Source organism: Aedes aegypti, chromosome 3 (assembly GCF_002204515.2).
Source record: "Aedes aegypti strain LVP_AGWG chromosome 3, AaegL5.0 Primary Assembly, whole genome shotgun sequence".
NCBI lineage: Eukaryota > Metazoa > Arthropoda > Insecta > Diptera > Culicidae > Aedes > Aedes aegypti.
In genome coordinates, this window is record NC_035109.1 from 20,136,293 (window position 1) to 20,161,082 (window position 24,790).

The window sequence follows — 24,790 nt, forward strand, 5'->3', positions numbered from 1 at the left end:
GAGAAGCGTCGTCTATCACCAATAGCAAATGAGTTCGTGGGAAGTTATCAAGCCGGTTTCGTGAACGTCCGCTCAACGACGACCAAATCATTACAGTACGGCAAATCCTTCAAAAATGCCGGGAATATCAGGTCCCTACTCATCACCTGTTCATTGATTTGAAAGCGGCATACGACAGTATCGACCGCATAGAGTCATTGAGAATCATGGATGAGAACAGCTCTCCCGGGCAGCTCACAAAACCGATTAGAGCGACGGTGGACGGTGTGCAGAACTTCGTGAAGATTTCGGGCGAACACTCCAGTTCGTTCGAATCCCGCCGGGGGCTTCCGTGCCTGTTGTTCAACGTTGCACTAGAGGGTGTCATGCAGAGAGCCGGGTTTAAAAGCACGAGGCACGATTTTCGCAAGGTCCGGTCAATTTGTTTGCTTCGCTGATGACATGGATATAATCAGAAGCATATTTGAAACGGTGGCAAAAATGTACACCCGCTTAAAACGCGAAGCAACACCAGTCCGGTGAAAGCGTCGAAAATAAAATACATGCTGGTGGGCGGAACCGAACGTGACAGGGCTCACCTAGTAACCAGCGTTACGATTGACGGGGATACCTTCGAAATGGTAGATGAATTCGTCTACCTTCGATCCTTGCTGACGGCGGACAACAATGTTAGCCGTGAAATACGGAGATGCATCAACAATATTATACCAAAAAATGACTGAATGAATGAAAGATGCACAGAACAAATTGTTACAAAACATGAGTTTAGGAGCTTTCAGAAAACCTCCTGCCTAAAAGCAGTTCTCGACGGGCTGTCAACTGCCATAAATTCCATGCATGTTGCCAGGCATCTCCAATTATATACTTCTCTCAATTCTCTCACGCCTTGAGCGTTACCAATCATGTAACTTAGCTTTAAGGAAGGTTCGATCATTTTCTTTGCTAACCAATAAACTCATTCTCAATCCAACGTTCAAGTCGTAATGACCTACGATGACAGCCAGAGCAAACAAACCTAGTACAGCCGTTAATACACATCTCTCTGATTGAAAACACTTCAACAAAAAACCCACCAGAAATTCAACATAAATATTTCCAGGAGTTCATTAAAGATTTCCATACATATTTTTTACATGATATTAAATTATTCTCAAGGGATGTCATCAGATGTTTACGAAGATGGAGTATTTTGAGAGACTTGCTTATTTGCTTCTTAGGAATCAATTGAGCTTTTCAGTCGAAAATCTCACCAAATTGCTAGATATAGATTAGATAAAATAATGCGAGTGGTTTTAATGGTACCACCTATAGTGAAGTTATAATTTTAAAAAATATAGACGTGTAAAAAACAAGTGTAAGATAATGTATTCGATAAATATAGCAAAAGTTTCCAACGCTGTAATAATGCTCTCTTGTAACAAACTGAGTAAGTGATTCCTCGCATTTATTCATCATCCAGAAAAAGAACACTAATTTTCAATGGCTTTGCAGACCTCCTCGAGAGTAGTTACGGTCTCCAGGGTAGCGCGGACCACCGGTTGGAAACCCTATTCTAAAATATTATAAGCAACATACTGATTATGTCTAAATATACATTTTTGCTAAAAAGAATTCGAGGACTAAAAATTACTATCATGTCATGCAATTTTTGGGCAAAGTTGCTATAATTCGAAAATAATCGCTTCAATCGGTTCTTCATTTTTATTTAATACTGATTAATAAAGAAAAAAAACTGGAAATGCTGAAAATGCTAAATACTGAGTACCATTGACATATTGATACTGAATTGAATCAAGCGAAAAACTTTAAGAAATCTTCAATAAACATAGTCCGAAACAAGTGACAATCTGAGGGTTTTCAGTCATTTATGGCAAAATTCAAGTATTCTTCTGAAAATTTGAAGTCATAATTACGATTGTACGACATTTCCCAGAATGACGTTCCCCAGAACGACATTCCCCAGAATACGACATTCCCCAGAATACGACATTCCCCAGAATGGGACATTCCCCAGAAAAAAAAAATAACAAGAGATGTTTGGGGTGTTAAAATCCAGTAAAATGGTCAATAGTAAATAGTGAACGCATTTAGCTGCAAAATTGGAGGAAAATCAAATTATAGTTTTCATTGGTACAATATTTTCGTATTTTTTTAACGATATATTTTTTCAATCTGTCGTTTTTTGACTGGAGAATCTTTCCCAGACAACCAGAAGTCGCAAAACAGTTTACGAACAAAATCATTTATTTACACAAATTACATCATATCCGGACTACATGGTGGATAATATCGTTTGATCGATGAGTTTCCTCGCATAAAATGCTATTTCCTGAGTTCATTTGTACATTTCGTTTCGTCCCGTATACTTGTACAAAGTAGGTTGGATCAATCCGTAGCAGCTGTCAAATCAATTTTGTTATGATATATTAAGTCGCATACGAGTACAGACAAGTTCGCGTGAAAATTTACACACTCGCATTGCATGTTAATTTTCATCATATAAAATATGCACGTATATCGCCTCCACTTTTGTACGTATAAGGCCTTTTCGCAAAATCTTATACGTGAAACTTTGCGCATATAAGCATCGCATAACGCAAAAGGTGATTTCGTTATACGTACATTCTGGTTGTCTGGGTTAAACAAAAAATTCTAGAAATTCATCAAATACAGCGCCATCTTTGGTCACAAATGTAATTTGAAACTTTTGGACAATTTATATATATTTTTGACGATTTTCTTCTTACAATCTTCAAGCACGTTTATTCCCTCCTTAGAGTTGATGAACTTTGTTCAAATGTTTGCCGAATTTTATTGTAGTCTGATTAATATGGGCCACCCTAGTGCACAAAGACTACGATCTTTTGTAGCTTTAGTTTTGCTTTGAAAGGAAGTTACCAAAGACAAGAGAAATTTTCTAGTGTAATTGTATTCCATTAATCTACATAATTCCGATGACAATACACCTAGGAAGAACAGCATATGTTCAAAAGAAGGGAGAATATTCTATGAAACCAGAAAGCATATTCCATCAATTTATTTTGTATACAAATTACCCTTTGAAAATACAATTAGAAAGAACAACCAATTAAAAAAGAAGGAATAATAACTATGAAAACAAACAAATTCAATAGCTTGAGTCAAGTTTGATCATGAACATAGTATGACATATGTAAGAGCAGCTTATCTTAAACGGTTGTGCTACTTGTCCTCGAATGTCGGATCCCCAATTGTCGTTACCCTGAACGCCAGTTCCCAGGATGCCAGTGCCCCGAACAACCCGTTTCCCCGAATAGCCTAGTTCCCGAAAAGTTTTTAAGCTGTTATAATTGTCATAGCTTTTTGTGTTTCAAAGTGATGAACGAACCGGTCATTTGATATGCACCCTTCTTCACTGCATTAGCGGTTCTTTCGAGTTTCACCATCATCAGCATTTTTGGCAAGATGTATTCAGTCGAGGATGACGTTATAATCCATGTTGTCTTCTTATTTTAATTGCTTATCATTCATTCTAGTTCAGCACCCAGTCCTTCAAGACTATTCTTGCACCTGTTTGAACTGCATCACTTTTCGGGGAAACGAGTCATTCGGGGAAATGTCTTTTGGGGAAACGAGTCTTTCGGAGAGGTGGCATTCCGAGAAATGATATTCAGGGAAATAACAGTAGTACAATCATGTTAAGTAGATGTAAAATTGTTAAACAGCATTTTTCCCTTAATATTTTGGTTCGGTCTGCCGATGTACCACGTAGTCATTTATTTTGGATTTTCAAAGCACCTCCTGCCCCCTGCGTGACCTTTTGTCCGTACAAACGTTTTGAAATTTGTAAGGGCCGTGCCTTTGGCCAAACGATGTACCCCCCCCATCACCTGTAAAAAAAACTGAACTGCAACGGCAAATGAAATGTAATATGTTGTTAACAAAATGTTAATTAAATCTTAAATTTGTTTTACCAAATTAGGATGATAGTGTTGTCTAATAACACAGAACACCTAGATATAAGAAATGAATGTAATGTTTGGAATGATACTAATAAAAAAATTAAAAAAAAAAAAAAAAAAAAAAAAAAAAAAATTTACTTCCCCCCTCACTCTAGGTGAACAAGACCTGCCTCGCCGTTTAAAAGGTTTCTTTGAACTCAATTCCGATTTTATTCGCTTGAGATCCATAATAATGATTTTGACAAAATAATATTTTGGCTGATTTGACGTCTGTGTCCGGAATATGAATCAATTCAGTAGGTACATTTTAACGACAAAAAACCTGAATAACCTATTTCTTTCCACTATTTAAAAACGTATAAAAACGATTCTGGGGAATGTCCCATTCTGGGGAATGGTTTTCTGGGGAATGTCCTATTCTGGGGAAAGGATTTCTGGGAAACGTCATTCTGGGGAATGTCGTTCTGGGGTTTGACTTTCTGGGAAATGTCCTACAACCGTAATTACAAGGAATATCCTTCCACTTTCTGGCGTGACTTCCCAACTGGGACAGAGACTGCTTCTAGTGTTCTTATGAGCACTTCCACAGTTATAAACTGAGAGCTAAGTAAAGATACCATACTCACATATAATACGTTTCCAGAATGAAATATGAGTAATTATAATTTCAGGAAGATTAGCAAGTTAAATTGTATGTGTCCCACTTGCCCCGCTGAGTGGAGTAATTTTCCTGTTATATTCCTGATCGTGCGCACATCAGCAAATATGACAAGTTGACTGATCCGTTAGGTATTAAAAATATTTGTTATTGAAATTTGTACTGCATAGTTTGTTCGAATTGCCAATTTTTAGGATCCACTTGCCCCGGGATATCTTGCATCAGCACATGGAACATATTAGAGAACACAGTTCTTAGCAGACTGAAAAATTCAAATCCTGCCTTCTGTTTTCTGACAACCAAATGCCTAAATCGAGATTTTCTTGTGTATCATTTAGATCAATGGTTCTCAACTTTTTCGGAGCCACGACCTCCTTCGAACCTTTACGAACATCTAGAGGACCCCTAAAGATGGATGTTCTCAAAACCAATGTATATGGAAAAACCACATCTCTCAAAATAATTTACCTTTCCGGTCGTCACGCGGTTGACCATCGCCAGAAGCACCACGTTGTTGTTGAGAAGGAATAGAAAGGTTTTTTCAACAAATATTGAAGTGTTATCTGATGTACTGGGCAGGCACTCCTACAAATCATGCCAGTAATCCACAACACATCGTAAGAAATCGTCAATGCCACAACCCTGCTGTGATCTTCGGAGGAGTCCACTAAGAAATGAGTCAGGAAGCTACCTAGTATTTTTCAGCAATTTTCAAGATCTCACTGGATAGAATTTGAATGGATGTTGAGTAATTATAGTTGACGTGCAATCCTTAACTGGCAGGATCATATTGAAAGTATTTCCAAGTACTTTCACAGTTGAATAAATAAAATAGATTTAACTTTGAATTACTTCACAGATCAAAAATCTCAAACTCGGTTATAATGGTTTCTTAAAACCAAATAAAACCTCTTCATGGCCCCCTAGGGGTCCGCGGGCCACCGGTTGAGAACCCCTGATTAAGATTGAGAAAAATATGGAAAATCAACGAAGCAGAATTTTTTTTTATTAATGTTTTGAATTGGGTTATAAAAGTTCTATCTCGTTTTTATCGTTTTTAACTTTAAATTTGTACGGAAATGAACGCTGAAATATGTAATTGAGGAAAGGCTGCACAAAATTGTTATGAATTATGTCATTCATTCATATGAATTATTGTTCGATTTTACTGAACGAGAGTATTTTTCTTACAAACACACTGATGGACGATTGACAAATAACACTCTCAGGTAATGTAATGTGTATGCAAGACCAGAAATGAAGAAAGTTGTTGTATTCGAAAATAAAGTGATTGTGTTCTGAAAAGAAACAGTTATATGCTAGAATTGATGTATATATATTAATTTAACGAATAAGTGTCCTATGACTCATTAAATCCTGAAAATCACATAGGTCATTTTTGTCTATTACAACATGCAACTTCATATATCTTTGATCTTCTTTTTTTTCTGGCATTACGTCCCCACTGGGACAGAGCCTGCTTCTCAGCTTAGTGTTCTTATGAGCACTTCCACAGTTATTAACTGAGAGCTTACTGTGCCAATGACCATTTTTGCATGCGTATATCGTGTGACAGGTACGAAGATACTCGATGCCCTGTGAAGTCGAGAAAATTTCCAACCCGAAAAGATCCTCGACCGGTGGGATTCAAACCCACGACCCTCAGCTTGGTCTTGCTGAATAGCTGCGCTTTTACCGCTGGCTATCTGGGCCGTAGATCTTTGATCTACCAACTTCCATTTGAAATTTAAGCTATCATCGAGCTTGAATGAAATTAAACTGCCTTCAACCATGATTACATTCAAAAATAATGTACTGCAGTGTTGCGCTGTTCATCCTCGCAAGGTTGCTTCTTCTCACAAAGTCAAGCAAACACATTGCTGGTTGCATCGTGCACTGGGTACACGCAGCCCAACATAAGCACGCTTAATGTACACAGGACGAGCGTGGCTGGGTGCTGCTGGCTATGGCTTGAAGCGCGACCGGTTCAGCTAATTGCGCAACAATTTTCTGGTAATTCTTAGGCACAATTGCAACACAATATCGATGACATGTATACGGGGATCACGTCAAATGGAAGCTAAAACCCTATATTTTCGAAATGTGAAAGATTTAGCGATGCCTATTTTTTGTGATAATGTTCTACCAGCCACGCCGTGCCGGCAGTGCTAATAGTGTCGCCAGTACGATGAGTGTGGGTTCGGTTCTCACTTCAGTCCGGAAAACTTTTCGTGAATAACAATTCCCGATTGTGCCACTTGGCGTTGCACTCTGGTCTAGTGTGGTACTTGCTTCAAAAGTTTAAATCGTCCACTGGAAGCATTAACGTGTTGACGTCTTTTAAAAGAAAAAAATCGTATTTGATACATGATTTAGAAATTACTAATGTAAAAACGCACCTTGTTTACACCTCCATTTGTTTATATAATTCTATTCGAAAGTCATAAAATTGCGTTATGCGCTCTAGTTTTGACCAAAATATACCTTATCAAGTAATTAAATATTCACTTTCACTAGTGAACAACATTGAATGTGTTGATGAACCTCTTGTAGCTCCATTGCTCTATTGCATACATTTCAGTCAGATTTTCCCAAAGCTTACACAAATTACTACCAGCAGCGTGTTTCCTGTGTGTTCGTTTTTCACCTTACAATAGCAAACTTCATCCCGGCTGATTGCTCCGGATTGTCCTGTCTGTCCGTCGTGCCACTTACCTACTGCCATTCGGTTTCTTGGGGTTGTCACCCCGGGGTTGATGACAGTGATAATCATCTCCTCAGTGTGGGTACTTTATGCTATGCTATTATTCCATCGCTTCGTCACCAAGAAAAGCAACCGCAAATTGCTTGTCGAACTCCGGTGGGAAAATGGGAACAACTAACCTACAACCGTCTCCGCCCCCTACTTCTTCACTTCTTTTGCAGTTACGTACGGGCCTTTTCTCTATGAGCCCCGTCATCATCGACGAGTTCAGACAAACGATTCCAAAGAGACGAAGACGAAGACGACGATGTTGGCGATCAAAGGGATTATGCGTGCGGGTGGATGCTTTCAAGATGCTCCACTGCTCCAGAAGAAGCAGGAATCGGTTTCTGCTAGCGATAAGACCCGTCTCTACCGACCGTTGCTGCTTCGAGATTCTGCAGACAAATGACAACCCATCGAAACTCTGAAAAGGAGACAAGTAGAGCGTGCTCCTACCGGGGGTGTCATCTTCATGCATGCAAACATTGAAGTGCAGTGTTGCACAGAGTTTTATTGTAGCGGTTTCGAGTGCTTTGTGAAAAGCATGTAACCTGCATCCCATCTAGTCGTGAGATTTTTGAGGCATTAATGGTCGAAAGTCAAGTAGTCGAAAGGCCCAAAGGTCATAAGACAAAAAATCGAAGCACTGAAGGTTTTCAGATCTTATGTATCCCTTCTTATCTTCTTCGATGTTTTTTCTTGATGTTCGGATAAATGGATTCGGACATAGGATTTGATAGAATTGATTAAAACACTTTATGTATCAAGAAATGATCTTTTAATAGGCCAAGTAATTTCTCCAAAAAAATCCTTGTCGCTAAAATCGACGGTGCTATTTAAAACGCATGAATTCTATAATTTAAAACACTGTGCACTGAAACCTTCCTATAGAGTAGGTGGGATGTTAGTGGAAAGCGGAATAACTGCGTTGTGCACCTAGCAGCAACAGCATCCGCTTCTATTGGTGTTCCTTTGCATGTGGGAAGCGAATCTTCTTATCGAAATGAGATGCGGTTCAGAACCGAGCGGTTGTCAGATTGGAATATCTTGGCTTCACATACTTTCCTGGAACTGTACGGACATGGCCGATGGCAAAAGGAACGAAATTGAGATGGGTCACTTCAGAGCGGAAGTCGGTGGAAACTGGGACACACATCATCACCATCGGTGCGTTAAATCCTCGTTTTTTTTGTGAAATCGAAAATGCAATCCTCGCAGATGTTGAATTGACATCTCCATTTCTGTTTCGGAATGATCAAACATTTTTTTCTTGAAGCCGCGAAACTATACTAATTCTGTCAGCTTAGGCAAGGACGTAGCAAGCTAAAATCATCAGCATTCATGATTTTCCTCAAAAAGCTCATCATTCACAAGATTAAGGTGAAACGATTCTTCCCCATCACCCCGAGTTCCATCACCCCGAATGCTATTTACCCGTATTTACAATTACCTTGACATGATGGACATTTCCCCATGATATTGGAATTCGGGGTAATGTCATTCGGGGTGATGGGTCGTTCGGTGTTTTTTAATTCGGGTAAATGGCATTCGGGGTAATGGGGTAGAATCAAGTGAAACATGTCAGAACCGAAACATGGCTGTCACAATGGTCGGCTAATCTGAAAAAAAAAACAAAATCTCAAAAACAGAGAACGGAGAAATTACGTAAACCTGAAAATATTCTGATTTTAAGCTTTCTGATAGTAAAAACAAACTTCACTGTCATTGCTTCTTTCGCGAGATTTGTACCTTCAAAGTTTTGGTACATTATTGCATTTAATTCCTAGCTTTTTCATCTTAATTTCCAACATTTTCTCACAGTGAACAAAGTGGAGTTCAAAACGTGCCATTTAACAACTTGGAAAATTATAGTTTGAAAAAATCTAATGCTTATCTTCCCATTGGCCAGCAATATTGCCCTAGCGGTTAGACACTCGACATTATCATGAATTGTTTGTAGTATATTACGGTTTTATAATACGAGAATGTCACACAGGTTCTTCAATAAATCTTCAAGATAGATTTCATCGTCCTTAATTCCATCAGGTGTTCTTGGAAAAGTTTTTCAATGTATTCTTTCAAAGAGTCTGGTAGAAATTCTTTCAGAAGTTTTGGGATTCGTGCAAAGTTTTCTTTCGGTCCAATGAATTATTTATCCACGTACTCCACAAAATTTTATCCATGAATATTCTTCAATGAGTTTTATATTAGAATTTTTTGGAAAGGGCCTTTGTTAATTATTCCAAGGAGCCTTCAAGAAATTCAGTAATTACACAAAGTATTATTCTAATAGTTTCAAAAATAACACATCCCGGACTATTTCAAGTATTTTCTCTTGAATTTTTTGAGGCACAACATTGTAAGGATTGCATCCCACACATCCAAGCGTCGTTGTCCAGATTTGCGTAATCGTGAATCGTCTTCATACCGATGCGCCGCTGCGCAGAATGTCGAATGAGAGTAGGTAAAGGGAAGACGTCAGATGAAAAAAGGAGATAAAGTGCAACAGAAAAGCTGCAGGAAAGTGTGCTTCGGCAAGTTTATTGAAAATTTATTGAATTTATTATATATTGTTACTTATTTTTGCTTAATACAAAAACCAGTTAGTGCATCTCAGCCTAAAATATTAGTGGCGTGCTTCAATAAGTAGATATAGTGATAAATAGTACAGAAAACGTGCTAAGACAGTACATTCAGTACGGCCTTAAAAGTGGGTTAGTTCCATGCACATACAGTTGTTAAAATCATGCCTTAATCTAATAGAATTCTTAATCTTAAACTATGGAAACTACAGCTGTTATCCTAAAACCTGCGGGAACATACAAAACTTAACTAAATCTAAGACAAACACATTGTGAACAGGTAAAATGTACATTGCAATATTGTGAACTTAAACCTAGCCCAAATCTAAACCTTTTAGCATTTCCAGCACCGATCGATACAGAAGATAATAAACAAGACACTAAACGTAAGTCCATCAGTCAACCAATTAGAATGCTACTCAAATAATATACATTCGTGATGTCATGAAATCTCAATCCTTACGATAACATTGAAAATTACCTATGCTAACATGAAACGCTTGAAATCGTTTATTATGCGATCCGGGAGGCGGCAAAAGTGTCAAATCGTCGCACAATGGTCCAAAGGCGGCCAAAACCTCAAAAATCAAAGTAGTTTCTTTTCCGAACAGTAATATTTTTCCCGACTTCCTTATCACTTCTGTGGTTTAAATCTCAAGTTTGAAGCAGAATCATTGGATTTTGAATTTTATACAGCTCCTCATTGGCGTAGCTAGGATTTTTTCCTGGAGGGGGCCTAGGGGGGTCCTAGCAAATTTGTTGAATTACCGAAGTATTGTCGCTCGCAATAATCATGATTTTCACAAATTTCGTAGTTTGTATACATTTTATAAATTTGTGATTTTGTCTCACATCCTGTATATCGTTACTTGTAAATTTCAATTTTCATTACGGAAAATATTCAATCTATGTCTAATCCAGTAAAATATCCTTGAAGAATTATTCCAAAGAACTCACGACGAATATCTCTTTGTAATTCCTGCAAGAACTTTTCAGATATCGAGGATCCCTTCATGAATTATTACCGAACTTTTCCAGTACATTCTCGCGGAACGCGTTTAGGGAAGAGTCCTGTATGGCCGGACAGCCTCTATACCCGGACACTAGCCTTTTTTTTTCAGAAATCAAGAGTAATTTTAAAAGTTTAACACCATTTTACAATACCTATTGGGAAGTTATTATGTTACACAGAATATGACGTTTCTGTCTCCACAGATTATGATATTGGAGACATGTATTTTAAGGGCCGGACACTTATATGTAAGTTTTAAGCTTAATTTTGGACCCCTGGAAAACACTGATTTTGTCGATAAAAGTGCATAAAACAATAATCGATTTATATGAAAGCAGAAAAAAACAAATGTTATATCTGCAGTCTATGGCATTGGTTTGAATTTTCATCAACTGGTTCACTTGTACGAGTTACCTGAATTAAGTGTCCGGGCATAGAGGACACCTAAAAATGTTGGCAATTTTTTACAAAAAGTGTGACAGCTTTCAAAAACATATTGTGACAGTTTAACGAGCCACACATATTTTATTCCTCATGTTCAATCGTAGATCTTTCAATTAGTAACAAAATTCACGACAAAAGTAATGTACTTTCAGAATTATGAATTTTCAACGAAAAGTGTCCGAGCATTCTGCACTTACCCCTACCAGTTTTCACTAAGTGCCTGATGGAACTCCCACGGAAAATCAATTCTGGGATTAGAAGTTATTATTTAACAGATTTTTTCTTGGAGTTTCTTTAGGCTTTCTAATCTCACCATAATTTTTTTTCGAAGAATCTGTATCCATTTGCTCTTGGAGAATTCCAAATTTTGAACTTTTCTCCATGAAGGTAAACTACGTTACACATAAAATTTAATTTTTTGGTTGAAAATATAATCCAGTTGTTCACTAATAATTTGTTGAGGATTTTCTGGATATATTGAGGATTTCTCCAGAAAATAGTACAATAAATACTACCAAAACTGTCTTCAAGATCACCAATACTGCACTCTTTCCACAAACTCATCAGAGAGTGCACTTTAAGGTTTTTTCAACTTAGCCTTCGTGATTCTTCTTAAGTTTCTCAGATTCATTCACCAAATCTTTCAGAAAGTCTTTCATAAAATCCTTCAGAAATTCTCAAAAGTTTGCTTGAAAAATTCGCAGCAAATATTATCCAAGACTTCCTGCAAAAAAAAGTTGGATTCAAGATTATAATATTCCACCAGATTTTCAAAAGATTAAATTGGGAAAAATGTCCTTAGTGATTTGTCAGAGAAGTTTTCCACAAATCTATCTGCTTTGTTTTCACTGAAAATTAAAGATTTGTCTGAAAATCAATTTGATATTGATCCCCGAATTCCTTCAAAATTCTCGCTCGCAGACTCCTCTCTAATATTTTAAAATTTCAATCATACCAACCTATTTTTTTTTAATTCAATCTTTCCAAAATTTTTAGCGGAATACGTTCAGCTATTTTTTTCACCAGAGATCCAACCAAGAATTTCTCAAAGATTTTCTTTTGTAAACAGTATTATCGATTCTTCTTTAGATTGTAAAAATATGTTTTTTAATAGATTTTAAAAAGGATTTTGAAATTCATTCTTGAACATCTAAAAATATATTCTCCAGAAATTCCATGAAATTATATTTTCATTTTTCAAATATTACTCCATATTTTTCTCCGAAAGTTTTTTCAAGGATTCTTCTATAAAGAATATCTAGAAATCCATCCACTTTCCACACTTACTTACTTATTTGGCTTTCCATCAATTATCTAGATAAAGCCACGCCAACAATTCACTCGGTTCATGGCCGCTTCTCTCCATCCTCGACTGTGACCCACGCTCTCCAGGTCCTGGTGCACCTGGTCAATTCACCTAGCTCGCTGCGCCCCACGCCTTCTTGTTCCGACCGGATTCGTAGCGAACACCATCTTTACAGGGTTGTTGTCCGGCATTCTTGCAGCATGCCCTGCCCAGCGTATCCTTCCAGCATTAGCTACCTTCACGATACTGGGTTAGCCATAGAGTTGGGCGAGCTCGTGGTTCATCCTTCGCCGCCACACGCAATTCTCCTGCACGCCGCCGAAGATCGTCCTTAGCACTCGGCGTTCGAAAATTCCAAGAGCTTGCAAGTCCTCCTCGAGCATAGTCCACGCCTCATGCCCATAGAGGACTACCGGTCTTCTGAGCGTTTTGTACACCGTGCATTTGGTGCGGGGGTGAATCTTTCTTGACCGCAGTTTCTTCTGGAGCCCATAGTAGGCACGACTTCCGCTGATGATGCGCCTTCGTATTTCCCGACTAACATTGTTGTCAGCCGTCAACAAGGATCCGAGGTAGATGAACTCGTCCACCACCTCGAAGGTATCCCCGTCTATCGTAACCCTGCTTCGGGCCCTGTCTCGCTCAGTTCCGCCAACCAGCATGTACTCTGTTTTCGACGCATTCACCATTAGCCCGACTCTTGTTGCTTCGCGTTTCAGGCAGGTGAACAAATCTGCCACCGTTTCAAATTTTCTCCCAATAATATCCATGTCGTCCGCGAAGCAAACAAATTGTCCGGATCTCGTGAAAATCGTGCCTCAACTGTTAATTCCGGCTCTCCGCATGACACCTTCAAGCACAATATCGAACAACAGACACGAAAGTCCGTCACCCTGCCGTAGTCTTCACCGAGACTCGAACGAACTGCAGTGTTCACCCGTGAACTTCTCGCAGTTTTGCACTCCGTTCATCGTTGCTCTGATCAATCTTGTGAGCTTCCCGGGAAAGCTGTTCTCGTCTAGGATTTTCCATAGCTCTACGCGGTCGATACTATCGTATGCCGCCTTGAAATCGATGAACAAATGGTGCGTAGGGACCTGGTACTCACGGCATTTCTGGAGGATTTGCCGCACGGAAAAGATCTGGTCCGTTGACAGCGGCCGTCGATGAAACCTGCTTGATAACTTCCCACGAACTCGTTTGCTATAGGTGATAGACGACGGAAGAGAATCTGGGATAGCACTTTATAGGCGGCGTTTAGGATGGTGATTGCACGATAATTTTCACACTCCAGTTTGTCGCCCTTTTTGTAGATAGGACATAAAACGCCTTGCTTCCACTCCTCCGGTAGCTGTTCCGTTTCCCAGATTCTGACTATCAGCCGATGCAGACAAGCGGCCAACCTGTCCGGGCCCATCTTGATGAGTTCGGCTCCGATACCATCCTTTCCAGCGGCCTTGTTGTTCTTGAGCTGTTGAATGGCATCCTTAACTTCCCCCATCGTGGGAGCTGGTTGGTTTCCGCTGTCCGCTGTGCTGACGTAGCCATCGCCTTCGCTGTCCTGACCTTCTGTGCCTGTGTTCTCTGCGCCATTCAGATGTTTATCGTAGTGCTGCATCAACCTTTCGATCACCTCGCGTCCGTCCGTCAAGTTGCTCCCATCCTTATTCCGGCACATCTCAGCTCGTGGCACGAAGCTTTTGTGGGATGTGTTGAGCTTCTGATAGAAATACCGCTTTTCTTAAGAACGGTACAGCAACTCCATCTATTGGCATTCTACCTCTTCCAGGCGGCGCTTTTTGTCCCGGAATAGGCGGGTTTGCTATTTCCGCTTCAGTCTGTATCGTTCCACGTTTTGCCGCGTACCATTCTGCAGCATTGCAGCCCGCGCTGCATTCTTCTCCTCTAAAACCTCCTGGCACTCCCCGTCGAACCAATCGTTTCTTGAGCTCCGTTCCACATATCCGACAACGCTTTCGGCAGCGTCGTAAATGGCTGCTTTGACTGACTTCCAGCAGTCCTCAATAGGGGCCTTATCGAGCTCACCCTCATACGGAAACGCTGCCTCAAGATGCTGCGCGTACGCATTGGCGACATCCGGTTGTTTCAGCCGCTCGAGATCGTACCGGGGCGGGCGTCGGTACCGTACATCATTGATGACGGAAAGTTTTGGGCGCAGTTTCACCATCACCAGGTAGTGTTCGGAGTCAATGTTAGCACCACGATAGGTTCTGACGTCGGTTATGTCGGAGAAGTGCCGTCCATCGATCAAAACGTGGTCGATTTGCAATTCTGTCTGCTGAGGTGATCTCCAGGTGTACCGATACGGGAGGCTGTGCTGGAAATAGGTGCTACAAATGGCCATGTTCTTGGAGGCGGCAAAATCAATCAGTCGTAGGCCATTCTCGTTCGTCAGCCGGTGGGCGCTGAACTTTCCAATCGTCGGTCTGAACTCCACCTTCTGGCCGACCTGAGCGTTCAAATCTCCTATGATGATCTTGACGTCGTGGCTTGGGCAGCAGTCGTACTCGCGTTCGAGCTGTGCGTAAAATGCGTCCTTGTCATCATCAGTGCTTCCGGAGTGTGGGCTATGCACGTTGATTATGCTGAAGTTAAAGCCTAAAATATATGTGACCTGCGAAAGCAAGTGACTTGCAGTTTTATGTTCCAACTTTCCAATCGTAATCGTAAGAAATTCATGGAAGATTTTTTTTTAAATGCTCAAAAGCATTCCCAAAAAATGTAATAAGGTTGAGTACTTAATCGAGAAATTCTGTACACTTTCAGCAACGATTTATGTCATAATATCGGAAGCAAAACGTAGAGTTTCCATTGAATAGATTTTCATGAGAAATCTTCGGACATTTCCGGGATAGATTTATTTGAATATGAATTATTGTATCTGCAGGCAACAACCTAGGTTGGAATCTTTGCGTTGCACAATAGTTTTTTGGCAGGTTCCTTGCACCTTATTCTCACAATGAAACATTTCTCATCGGAAAGGGATGGGGCAACAACCCCACCCCCACCCTCTTCTGGCTACACCCGTGAGCTCTGGTCCACTTCCTCATTGCCTGTGGTCAAGAAACACATGCATAGTGGCATAATCTTGCACACAGACGCACTCACCCACACAGAGAGAGAGAGAGATCTGAAATCCCTATCTTTTAATGGTCTTTCCGATCTTCAAAGACACTTTCAACATGAGCGAGTTGGAAAGAGAGATAAGCTGCCCGAAATCCTGCCGTGATGAAAGTTGCACGGTTTCGATTTCACCCACAAGCGATGCATGGTCAAGGAGCTGCAGTTTTGCCACCCTACCAGTAATGGTGTTTGCAATTAGTGTACGAACCTGCCGAACACTGCTGCACCCAAGATGATTCCTTCTGTCGATGTGCGTAGATAGAACCTTGTCCCAAAGAGAGAAAGCATTTCTGTCAGTTATTGCAGCCAGATTAGAAGTATTTCCTGCTTTGCGAGTGGTATGCACAAAGAAGTAAGTAAAGTGGGAAACATGGACAGAATTTGCTCCAGTAGAGATGAAACCCAGTCTGTTGCGCTGTTGCTAGGAAGATGAATTGATCATTGCAACGATGTACGGTTTCCGAATGCAGGCTACTTCGAGTACCGTGCATGCACCGTAAGTCGAACATCTGATGGAAAATATATGAAACATTGATACCTGTTTTATATGACCTGTTTTATTGACGTGCATTCGGATGCAGTTATGATAATGAGAGCACCAATACTTACATATTGAGGATGCTACTAATCCCAAGAAGTGTCTGCTAGTTCCCTGTGTAAGTACAGCTGTTCTTGCAATAACGGAGTATCAACTGCGGTGATCAATAATGCTCATGCTGATGTTCATATAAATATTGGTCAAACCAGTATTTGCTACAATTTGCTGCTGATGGCCTACAGCTTAAAATTGTGACGAACTGGAACATTTGTGAGGGCGGTATTGGATTCAGCAACCTAAAACTTACTGGAGACACTTGATTTGATCTTTGATACACTCGAAAATATAATTGATGTTACACTGTTTTACAAGACATTTTAACTAAGCTTGCAAAGTGCTCACAAAGTTGTCCGCAAATCAACTTCTTACGGTTGCTCGCCGTTGCTTGGACACTCTCCTGGCCGGGTTTGAGTGCCGTCTATTTAGCTGCTCGACTGCCTACCGACGTATCGGATCGGGCATCAGTCAGTGTTGCATTTCCGGTGAAGGCTCTCAAGGGGTACTTGAGCGTTCTGAGTATTCTGAGAGTAGTGGTGGAATGTGATTTGATTAGGCGATGGCGAACGATGTTGATAATGCAGTGGCCACACTGAAAACATATATTGTTTTATATTACGAAATCGTTCGTTTGAACTACGAAATTATTCGTTGTTTTCTGCAACGAAACAGTTTCGTAAAATGTATGCAACCAGCTTCGTAATATGATTCAAGCTCGAAATCAAAACAAACAATGTACTAAACATTTCGTAATCAAAATTCTTTTGTTTCGTATTCAGAACGAACATTTATACGCGCTTCTTCTTACCTCCCTCGGCTGCGGTCGTGTCATGTTGTATTTTACGAAATGTGTCTACGAAACCTTTCGTTGCAGAACTCAACGAATGATTTCGTAGATTAAACGATCAGTTTCGTAATACTAAACAATTCGTAATACGAACAACACGATAACGCACATCTACGAATTGTATATCGAACATCTTACGATTATTTCGTATAGTCACTGAATCGCGAAATTCTGTCAAGTACAAATAATTCGTACAATGAACCAAAATAGCGTTATATGTACGAAATCTTGTTTTACGAAATGAATTTTGGATAAAATACGAAGAGATGTTTTCAGTGCACCGGTTCCCGGAATGTGCACTGAATGAAGGTACGCATTTGCCAGTTAGTTGGCTTTGGCTGGCGACCACTCACCAGCCAATTTAAAGAGGTGGAGCGGTGGACTTGTTCAAGTGCACAGTTTGCCTCAATCGACATATGTTGAATGTGGGAAGCGTTATTGAAATAATGCGTTGCATAATGATTGCAAGTTTAATACAATAGCTTTGAAATAGCTGAGCATATAAGTTGTGCATAGAAATTTATATTTTTGTACAATTCATGTTTTTTGTGTATGTTTCGTGAAACATGAAATATTAATGAGCTTGAGATAATAAAGTTATTCTTATTGTTATAAATAATAATGATACAGAGGAAAAAGTGAACGTACACCATAAACAAGACACAATACAAATTTTGCATAATATCGTTACAAATATTGAAAATACAAGGTTTCTCAACACAAAATGTAAAATTTCAACGCTGTGTTAGGACGTTGAAAATTATGCAAACGGTAATCTAAAACACTTGTAAGGTTTGCATGCGGAATCGTTTTTCAATCTTGCAATTACTGTTTGGGTGAAGGGAAGAGAAATCTTGACTATTGTTCTGGACTGCCGCACTAGTGTCCAGAGCCACTTCATCAGGTAATAGACCTGGTCACTGCACTTCGGACACCGAATAGAAAATCACTCGTTCTGCGGATGAAGAAAGGGACTGTATTCGACCGGGTTTCGTGGTACACTAACTTATATTTTGAATTCATTTGGTTATCAAGCTACCTATCGTCTAATTCGATCCACGATCGTATGTGATCGGGTGGATTAACGTGAGAGGAGAGCAAATACTGTTCTACATAATAGCGCAAGTTGGGGTTCCATAGATGGTTTGTTCGCAAACATGCCGCCCCTATTGAAACCTACTGGATTCAACAGCATCCTACTTCTAGTTGCAGTTATAGATATTAGAGTTCAAATGCATCTTACTATTTCGAATTGACAAATTGGAATTAAATTCAACTGACTTAACTTATAGATGGTTCACTGTTAATTCTAATGTGTAGGAAGCGCGGTTCCTACTGGACTTCGTCTCTATCTCGATGTCATCTTCACTGCCGATGGTATACCGGCTCTTCAGGTTGGCTACTTCTGCGGTATGGTTGTTGACCGCAATTGAAAGCCTTGCTTGGATGAATCGCAGCGTGTTGTAGTGCGGTTGCAGAGTACGCGTGCGACTGGATACTGCGGACTGCAGCTTCTTCGCTTCATTTGGTGGGTTTGCGTCTGGGAGTCTGTAGTACATTGGTGATTGGTCTTCTCAATGGAATGCATCGGGCGATGCACTTGCTTCAGCGTGGTGGATATCTTCTTGGTTGACATCGTCGTATGTGCCATTCACCGGTTGGTGGTTGAATTGTAGTAGCGATTTCCTCAAAAAAGGATGGATGTAGTAATCTGTGTGTAGTTTTTCCGAAACTGAAACAACTTACCCCACACAGGCAGTAGTGGTGCCTGAGAGTTCTCCTTGGAGTAGCGCCTGGCGGGTAGTGGTTCCAACGGAAGGCTGGCAATTTGTCCTCGGTCGTAGCGATTGACGGCAGAGCTGGCCGGGCCCATTGCCAAACGAACGGAAGAGGTGATACTGGAGAGGGTACCATGGCTGTCCCCAGGTGATAGAGTGAGAGCAGGTGATAGTGCTACCGAAAACACAGAAGTAATTAATATTGAACTTAGCGTTGCGATGACCCAGTGGCCACCGCAGGTGCCCAGTGCACCGGAGTAGGAGTAGATGCTATCTCCTATGCTGAACTGAATGGCTTCAGTGTTACCCTTTACCAAGACAAGAGACTTGGACAGACACATACAAACGATACTCGACGAGACTTGACCTTTCACCAATTGTAGACTGACGGATTGATCTTAACAGAGGTGGTGACCTTTAGGTCACTGTTGACGCACTCATGGAGTGCTTAATGACTGGTTGTTTGTTGCAGAATTTCATTGTCCCAAATAGGCAAGGGACAGACCTTGGCTATTCCTCTATCGAAGCTACCATCCTTAGTTTGTACAGTGACAACACGGATCTTTCCATCGGTACCAGGGAATGTTTTGATCACTCTGCCGAGTGGCCACCTCAGAGGAGGCGTATTTTCTTCTTTGACCAGAACCATTGTACCCACAGCAATGTTACTGTTCTGCTTATTCCATTTTACACGGTTCTGCAGGTCGGAAAGGTACTGGGTCCTGTACTTTTTCCAGAACTGCTGAGTGAGACTCTGTGCTTGCTCCCACATCTTCAGTTGGCCGACGGGAACATCATCGAAATTGTGATCCGCTATTGCAGTCAGCGGACGCTGCACAAGGAAATGCCCTGAAGTAAGAGCTTCGTAGTCGGCTGGATCACTACTCATGGCTGTCATCGGCCTCGAGTTCAAAACTGCCTCTATCTGGGCTAGAGCTGTCAACATTTCTTCAACCTTCAGAGTTCTAAGCCCTACTGCCTTTTTGAAGTGGGTTTTGGTGGGCCGCCAAAGTTTGGCGTTCGGGGTGGGATGAATTTAAATTCGATGCCATCGTTAGCTGCTTCCTTAATTACTGGTTCTTGGAATTGGCTACCTTTAAGCTGCTTGAGTAACTCTTTCAGCTCACGATTAGCTCCAACAAAAGTAGTAGCGTTATCACACATAATAATCTGTGGTCGGCCTCGCCTTGCAACGAAGCGCCGAAGAGCCGCAATGAATGCCTGTGTTGTCAAATCCATGACGAGTTCTAGATGTATAGCTTTCACTGATAAACAGACAAATACTGCGACGTAGCACTTCACCGGACTGCTTTTCCGATTGGGATAACTTATGTGGAAAGGTCCGCAGTAATCCACGCCGACCTTTAGAAATGGTGCCGATGGGGTAACACGCTCCGCTGGGAGGTCAGCCATCAGTTGTTCGACGACCTTCGGTTTTCTTCGGAAACACGGAATACACCCATGTATGACCTTTCTGGCCAAACTGTTGGCATTAGTTGGCCAGAATCTTTCACGAAGGACTGCTACTAAAAGTTGCTGTCCGGTATGATAAAATTTGTGATGGTAATGCCTTGCCAACGATAGTGTCAAAGGATGGAGATGATCCAAAATGAAGGGATGCTTTCGGGATTCCAACACTGGCGCATTGGCAAGCCGACCGCCAACGCACATGATATCTGCCATCAATACTGGGTGTAGCGTTTTAATCCTGGATGATGATTTTACTTCGCCATGTTTCCTCAGGTCTGCGAGCTCCTCTGGAAAACTGTCTTTTTGTGCCTGACGCACCAATACTAGCAACGCCGCCTCTAACTCTGCTAGTGACAAAGGTCCTGTTCGCCTTGCATTTTGATTCGGAGTTCTAGCATTATGTTTGAAGCGTAGCAAAAGTGCCACAATACGCTGAAGCTCCTGGTATGACCATCGTAATCCAAACACCTCACTAGGAGGGGTTCCCTGCGCGGGAAACGCTTGTGAAGATCGCTCTTCTAGGAGTGCGGTGTCGATCTGATCTTCTGGGATGAGACTTGTTTGCGGCCAGTAACATTGATCCTGCAATAACCATAGAGGACCTTCAAACCAGCGCTTTTCATATTGAAGTTGGGCTGGTGACATCCCACGAGAGATTAGGTCTGCAGGATTTTCAATTCCCGCTACGTGACTCCAAGTTCCGCCTTGGGTGAAATGTTGAATCTCGGATACTCGATTGGCAACAAAGACTTGCCAACGAGACGGAGGTGATTGTAGCCAGTGATTCACAATGGTGGAGTCTGTCCAGAAAAACGCCACGGGTATATTCTTTACTTGGATGAACTTCTCCGTAGAGATGACTCAAGAGGAGTGCAGCTGACAGTTCGAGACGAGGAATGGTCATTTTCTTCTTCTATTGCTCCGAATTCTCAAGCGGTGCCACTCGAGACTTTGATGTAATCAACCGTACAGTAACGGTTCCATTTGAAGCAACGCAACGAAGATAGAGACACGCTCCAAATGCTATAGTCGACGCATCGCTGAATCCATGCAGTTGCACGGAAACACAATCGTTGCTGAATCCAACCCACGAGGGACAGTAAGAGTTTCAAGCGCCATTAGATTTTGCCTGAATTCTCTCCACATTCCTTGTATCGACTGATCCAGGGGATCGTCCCAGCCGCATTTCAGCCGCCAGAGCTACTGTATGAAGATTTTTGCTTGCACGATGACCGGACCAACAAGTCCCAGTAGATCAAACAGGCATACTGCGTCGGAGTGTATGCTTCGCTTGGTGATCGTTGAAGAATCCGACTTCCATTGGGGAAACGAGAAGTGAAATTCGTCAGAGGTTACGTTCCATCGCAAACCCAAGGTCTTCACAGATGCATCCGACGAATCGAAGTCAAGCATGGAACGCTCATCTCGCAGATATTTTGGGATGCTACGGAGTACTTCATTGGAGTTCGAGTTCCATTTTCGGAGGTTAAACCCTGCTGAATCCGAAACTTCGCTGACTTGCTTTACTACCGTTTTAGCTTCTTCGATGCTATCGGCGCCCGACAGCATATCGTCGACATAAAAGTCATGTTGTATTACCTCAGATGCAATAGGATGCGTTAATGCACAATCTTCGCCAAGCTTCTTGAGGCATCTTGTAGCCAAATACGGAGTACTGGCCGTTCCGTACGTGACAGTAGTTAGTTCGAAGAATTTCAAGGGCTGCTCCTTCGAATCACGCCACACGATTTTGTGGAGAGGATGATCTTTTTGTTGAGTAAGTACCATCCGGTACATTTTTGCAACATCCGAGACGACCGCAATCCGACGTAAGCGAAATCGAAGTAAAATGGCCAGCAGCGGATCTTGTACGACTGGCCCCACCATCAATGCCTCGTTGAGTGAAATTCCCGTTGATGTACGGCACGAAGCATCGAAGACAACACGAAGCTTCGTGGTTGTGCTATCTGGACGTAGCACTGTATGATGCGGCAAATAATATACCGGCCCTTCGCTGGTAATTTCCTCCGGAACTTGCTTCATGTGACCCATGAGAAGATATTCATGAATGAATTCGGTGTACATCGCCTTGAGTTGAAGGTCGCTATCTAGCCGCCTCTCGAGGCTCAGGAATCGTCGGATGGCAATGTTTTTGGATTCTCCCAGCTTCTCCATTACATTCTCTTTCCTCGGCAGGGCTACGACGAATCATCCTTCGTCGTTGCGAGTGGTGGTTTTGTTGAAAATCTCTTCACACGCTGTTTCTTCCACTGAATTTGTACTGTTGACTTGACACGTCTCCAATTCCTAAAATTTGGCAATAAGTTCTTGCAAATCAACCATGGTGCTGACGAATGTTGATGTCCTCGGAATGTTGGCGGGAGCTTCTGGTAGTTTCCGGACACGATCCAACCGAAAACAGTCTCTTGTAGAGTTGGACCGCTGTCCGAAAGCTTTCTTCTGCCCTCAACAAGAAGGTCAATGTAAAATTCGGCCCCAATAATCATATCGATGAGACCTGGTTCGCCAAATGAAGGATCCGCCAATACGATGTCAGTTGGTATTTCCAGCAGGTTCACATTTACAGGGTTGATGGACAAGGTTCGGGTGATTCTTGGCAGAACGTAGAACTGTATATCTTCATCGAACGTAGAGAGAGTTGCTTGTCGTGGTTGAACCCTTGCTTCCACAGATTTTGTCAAAGTTACAGTTCCGTTGCCAATTCCTTCAACTTTCAGGAAAGCCGGAGTTTCCCGCAGTTTGAGCTTCTTTGAGAAACTGGTGGTGATGTAACAAAGCTCTGAACAGGAGTCCAGCAATGTTCGAGCAAACGACACATTTCCGAGCGTATCTTGCACTCGAACAATGGCGGTGGACATAAGCACTTGTCGTGGGAAAGATTGCATGGATTCTGATTGCTTTGAAGCTTTCAGTGTAACAGTGGCGAGTGGGTCTGTGGTGGGGTGTGGGGTTGTGTGCTGAGAGCTGGATTGAATCACGGGATAAGAGTTTGTGGTTTGTGTAGCTGGTTGTGTGGGTGTTTGTGTCTGACTTCTTGGTGTCGTTTGACTTGGTTGTGGCTGTGCCTGTCCTGCTGCGCGGGTTTGATCTTGCGTTTGTGGAACGTATGGTTTCGAAGCTCGCGAACTGATGGGTGCACTGTCATAATGCAGCATTGTGTGATGTTTTCTCCCGCACTTAGTACAGGAGCCCTTGGAACAGCCTTCAGCGTAGTGTCCTATGGATAGGCAGTTGCGACACAAACGTTTCTTATTCGCCTCTTCCACTCGTTGGTTGATCGTTAGGCCTTTGAACTTGCTGCATTTAAACGGAAGATGAAACGGTTCCGCACAAAATAGACACTTTCTTGTACCCTGTGAAGACGTGTGTATCGTTGTGACCCGTGATTGCATTGCGTTGCGTCTCGGCTCAGAATTGCTCGGTCTGCATGGTGTGATTGTCTGCAGCACTAAACAGTGATCTCTTAGGAATTCTAGCAAATCATCGAACTCCGGGACGTCCTTCGAATTATGGTGCGTCTCCCATAATCGAAGAGTGGCCGAATCCAAACGAGTGCAAAGCATATAGTCCAGGATTGTTGACCAGTTTGCCGTGTTTTCCCCAATTTTATTAAGCATCTGGAGATTTCGGTCAAACTCATTGAGCAGATGGTTCAAGGCATCACAGTTTTCTCGTCGCATTGGCTCCACAGCAAATATTGCATCCAGATGCGCTGTGACAATGAGCTTCTTGATTTCAAATTTCTTCTCGAGAGCCTTCCATGCCACCTCATAATTTTCAGCGGAAAGCTCTACTGAACAGATTTCTTGAAGAGCATCGCCGTGGACAGAAGCACGCAAATACGTGAATTTATCAATTGGTGCTAGCTGACTATTATTGTGGATTAAACTGTAGAACATGTCTCTGAATGTTATCCATTCCTTGACCTTGCCGCTGAAGGAAGGCAGCTTGATGTCTGGCAGCTTGACTCTCGACATTCCATTATCCGTCGGAGCTTGAACAACGGCAGTCGATTGAGTTGTGCTCACCTTTGGGGGTCTTAGCGAAATCAGAGCAGCTTTGACTTCGAAGTATCTTTCTTTCACCACACGGATTGCTTCATCGTACTGGGCTTCGCGCATCGTAGCTTCCTTTTTCAAGCGCTTCTTACTTTCATCTGCTGTTTCATTCAAGGCCTCGACATCTTCTTCAGGTTCAACCTCATCTATAGCGATTTCGATCTTGCGACGGACACTGTAGAACTTGC